Source organism: Ixodes scapularis, unplaced genomic scaffold (genome assembly GCF_016920785.2).
Source record: "Ixodes scapularis isolate PalLabHiFi unplaced genomic scaffold, ASM1692078v2 ptg001158l_1___fragment_3__unscaffolded, whole genome shotgun sequence".
NCBI lineage: Eukaryota > Metazoa > Arthropoda > Arachnida > Ixodida > Ixodidae > Ixodes > Ixodes scapularis.
Window position 1 is genome coordinate 1,940,001 of NW_024610108.1, and position 5,000 is coordinate 1,945,000.

At 48.2% G+C, this 5,000-nt stretch overlaps 1 pseudogene; it reads right to left on the reverse strand.

Annotated features, from left to right (window-relative positions):
- Positions 1–4,023: 4,023 nt before the first annotated feature.
- LOC120847307 overlaps positions 4,024–5,000 on the reverse strand; it is a 3,937-nt pseudogene continuing 2,960 nt past the window's right edge.

Below are 5,000 nucleotides of genomic sequence, written 5' to 3' on the forward strand. Positions count from 1 at the left end.
TTCTCTGATGACTTCTCTTGAGTGGCGTTTCGGGCTAGTTGACGATGGTTGTTGAAAGTTCTTTTTACATGATCCTTGATGTTTTAACAGTTCTATGGTCGAATTATGGATCTGGACGGTTTGCTGGATGATGGTCGGCGGTAGTTGGTTCTTGATTACAGGCTTCTTGAGGAATAAACAATTTTATGGTCGAATCGGGGTTGCTGTCTGTCTTCGGGTGGGGATCGCGAGGGTGCTGAGAAGGAAGGCCTTCATTAGTCTCCCCCTCCCCTCCCCTTTTTGTGTTCCTACTCCCTCTTTCCCTGTCCTCCCTTTGTCTTTTGACTGCAGGCCCCCATGGTCCCGGCATATGGCCCTGTCCCTCGGCCGTAACTCTGGTCGTCCTCCCCTCGTCACTCTCTCAACGAGGGGAGGGAACTTCCAGAGCACAGTGTCGGGGCTTTGTCCCCCTGGCCCCCACACCTGCTAGATCAGAGAGGCCGGTTTCCCGGCCTCTCCGCCCCAGCAGGCTGCCTGGGCTGTGGCTGTGAGCGGGTCCGGCGGGGGCACCGCTATCATCGACCGAGGCCTTGGGGCCAGTGTATGCGGCAGTCTTATGTTTGGTTGTGCGTATACATTCGTGTTATTTGTAGGTGTCCCCATTATACTAGTTTATGTAAATGGTTCCCGGGTCGAGACAAGCGGCCCTGCTCTTCCCGAGCTTTGAGCCGCGTCCAGTGGGCCCCTCCCCTCCACCCATCTGCTGAAGGGGCGGGCCCACCTGAACGCCCATCTGCGGGGGCGCCGCTTACGCCTGTACTCGCGCCACGTCGCCATCGCTGTTGTGGTGTATGCTACTTGGTATCGTATTTTATGTTATGTGGGAGTGCCAGAGAGGGCCACAGAAATCCCCGCGCCCCCGGCGCGCACCCGACCCACGTCCCACCGCTGTCTCACGACCCCCGAGGTGCCCGCTGCTCGCCCCTTGTGGCCAAGGAGCCGCAGCGGGCACTGCATGTCTTAATGACAGCCCCATCTGGCCGGAGAAGACAGCGGCAAACCGCGGGCCGAGCCCGCACCCCGAGCGCGGGAACCCCTAGGGCCCCCAACACTACCTGGTCTGTAGCAGTTAATGTTTGAAGGTGGCCGCGAACCTCCCCAGATGGCCCTGCTCTTGGCATTGGGTTGCCAATGTGCTGGAGCTCGAGTACCTCCACTCCATGGTGAGGGGCTATTCACCGTTGCCTCACCCCTTCCCCGTACCTTACCCATCAGTACGGGGTTTTGGAGTGTAGCGTGGGCGGGGGCACCGCTGCATGGGGGAGTATTCCCGGGTTTCACCTTCCTGTTGTTGTGCAAGTGAGTGTGTCTGTGTGTTTGTGAGTTCCCTTCCCCCATCCCTCCCATCCCTTCCCTCTTCCCTGCGCGCCAGGAAGTGCCTGGGCACGTGTTGCGTGTCGGAAGGTGCAGAGCACTTTGGACCTGTGGTGCGGGCGGGGACGCTCACCGATTATTGCACTGTGCCCGCTTTTTCCGACAGGCAATCACTTTTTCTTATGTTAGCCCTCTTCGTTCTAATGTGCCTAATTTTGCCCCAATGAGATTTAACATTTCTCCAATTAGTTTAAGAATTTTTTGGTTTTTTAGAATGTTAATTTTATCTTTATCCATGACAGTGGTCACTTTGCCGGGCAATAAACTGTACACTTGTTCCGCGAGAGGTTTTAGTAACGGGCATTCATTAAGATAGTGTAGGAAATTAACGCACTGCCTCCCGCAGAAGCAGTTTTGGTCGGGAGACAGTTTCACTCTATAGAGGTAATAAGGCAGCCTGCCATGATTGGTGACGACCTGTGAGACGTAAAAGTTTGCTGGAAAACTGTCTGGTATATCGTATATACTAGGGATCCATGTACTCAATTCGGAGTTTTGCCCCTCCTCTTTCCATCGCTGATCCCATTCTTTAAAGAGTTGAATTTTGATTTCTTTTTTAACATAGTTTTTCCCCATGGGTAACGCTACCGGTTCTCCATGAGTTCGCGCTTTATTTGCTAGTTTATCTGCCAATTCGTTTCCCTCCACCCCAGTGTGGCCTTTCACATGCATTAGATTTATACTATGCATTGTTCGAATTGTTTTAATGGTATTTTTTATGAGTTGAATTATTGGATGGTTATTGTGGGGGTTAGCTAGGGCCTGCAGTGTGGATAAGCTATCCGTGAATAGGTTAAAGGTTGTACTGTTTTTAAAAGTTGATATGTATTCCAGACTTTTCAGAATTGCAATCATTTCGGCATCATATATTGTTGCGTGCTTTTCTAATTTGTACATTGCTTTCTTATTTGATTTTTCCGATTCATCTAGTATTATAAATGCTGCTCCTACCGTCTGGTTACAGACAGATCCATCTGTGAAGATGTTAAGCTGAGCAGTGCTAGGCGCTTTTTTAAAAAATGATACAGCTGTTTTTTCTGCTGGGTGCGTATCCCAGGGATCTAACAGTTTTTGGATTTTTTCCGTCTCCCAGGTCGTCCCAAGTATAGTGTGGTAACTGTTTCTCTGAAAGAAGTGAAATGACGCGGCTTCTTTATCGAGTGTTAGTGCTATTGGCATAATGTTTGAGAGAATATTAAGGTTGATATTGCTAACGGTGCGGTATGCTTTAGTTATTTTCAAAAGCGGCGTTCTTTGTACTGACTGTAGCTTTCTGGCCAAGTTCGAATTGTTTGTATTTTTCCACCATACGGGGGCGGCGTACGTAACTGCTCGTTCTATTCCTCTGATATAAATGTCTCTGAATTGTGTCCCCTTGATGCCCCAGTTGACCCCTGAAAACATGCCGAGGGCTTGGGTGCTTTGAGTTATTTTAGATTTTAGATATTCTGCATGTGCCGTGAATGTCAGTTTTGAGTCGAAAACGACCCCGAGGATTTTTAATGAATTTACATGAGTGAGGTTGCGACCTCCCAATTTAATGGTTGGTACTCGTTTTTTATACCGATCTCCAATATCAAGAACTTCGCACTTGGCCGGGTTAAAGCTTAGCCTTTTTTCATCTCCCCATTCTTTAATGAGGTTTAGCGCCCGGTTTGCATTGTCCTCCAGTTCTTTCCGTGATTTTCCCGTCATTATTAGGGTTACGTCGTCAGCAAATGCCTGAATCGTTATATTGTTTTCGAATCTTTGTTGAAGAAGATCCGCAATAACAACATTGAAAAGAAGTGGACTGAGGGGTGAACCTTGCGGACACCCCTTTACTGAGCCGATAGTAATTTTTTCGCTTTTTGTTAAGCAGGACATTTTGCGTTTTGTCAAAAAGTCTCGAACCAAATTGAAGAGATTTCTGGGGCAGTTGTTTTCTCTTAGTTTGTTAATTACTACTGGGGCCCAGAGCGAGTTGAAGGCTCCCTTGATGTCCAGAGACACCAAGATTGCCCCCTTCCCCTCCCTCTTGACGTCCTCCAGCTTAGTTTTAATTTTGTATAACGCGCTTACTGCAGACTTTCTGTGGGTAAAGCCAAATTGGTTTTCATGAAGTAGTTTTTTAGAGTGTAAGAAATGGTACAGCCTATTGTTAATTAATTTTTCTAATACTTTACCAAAGATGGAGTTCAGACAGATCGGTCTATATCCGGAGGGACTGTCAACCCTATCTGTCTTTTTGAGTAGTATTATTTTTCCTTCTTTCCATTCAGCGGGGAAATAACCAAATTCCAGACACGCGTTGAAAATTTTAAGAAAGAGTTCTTTAAAGTTGTTGTAGATTGTTCTCAGAAAAAAGGTTTTGATATTATCAATTCCTGGTGCAGTTGTTAATTTCAATTTAGCCAAAACAGCATCTACCTCTGCTGAAGTGAATGGTATGTCATTGATTGTATTGATATCTTCGAGTGACATGAGACGCACGTTGGTCTCATGTGCCAAGTCGCTGTTTGGGTCATCTTCCTCGAATAGCGTTGTTAGGATAAAACGTACTGTCTCTGCCAGACTTTTCGTCCGAACTCCATCTGGTAACACGAGAGGACAAAGCACTACCGGGCGTTTAAGTTTGTTAAGTGCTATCTTATATGGGAGGGTAAAAACATTATTGCCGTGGATGACATGATAGATAGGGACAGTGGGAATCTCGTTAATCCATTCATGCGCGTCACTATTTAGATGACGAGGCATTTATCTATTTTTTTTTTGTACTCCAGAGGCATCGGGGACCACAGGGCAGTGAAGACCAAGCAGCCCCCGGCCTGGGAGCAATTTGCTGTGGGTACCAGAACTTCTGGACCAAACCCCTCCCCCACCCGTAAAAAAAAAAAAAAAAAAGTTTAAAAAGAAAAAAAAAAAAAAAAAAACAAAACGGGGGAAGTCCTAAATCTTAAAGGACTTGGAGGGCGCAAAGAGCTTTGGCGAACCCCGCTCTTTATCGGAGCACTGGGGATGCCCTTCGGCCACCCAATGCCCTGGAACACACTTATCCTCTTTAAGATGGTAGGGAAGAGGGACCCTTTAACGTCCTATAGTCTGGGACTACAGGCCCTGGGACGGCCTTTATCTACGGTTCATCGCCCGTGTCGCCACGGTGGTCATTTTCTGGTGAACACGGAAACACCGAACCCCCCTGAAGCACGCGCACGGTCATCAACTTGATGTCGTAGCGGCCAAGACCTAGGTCATGAAGTGCTGATACACTCTCCAGTGCCCAAACTCCACGATAGCTTACTGTGGCACTGGTCACAACTGGGGGGTCCAAGGGTGTAACCTGAATTTGTCTTAACAAGTCAGGAAAATTGTACTTCGCCACTTTGTGGCGGTGAGCCTCACGCAGGGGCAACCTAGTGCCCAGAACCTGGGCGTCCACAATGACGGACTGGCCCTCCCTTTTTAGGACAAGGTCAGGCTCTACTGTGCCCCTCTCCGTCTCAATCCTCGGCTCAATTGCCACCTCCCACCCAACCTCTTTTAGCCGACTAGCCAAATACGCCACGATACCGTCATGGCGCTGCAGTCTCGTGCTATGCGTCCGGTGG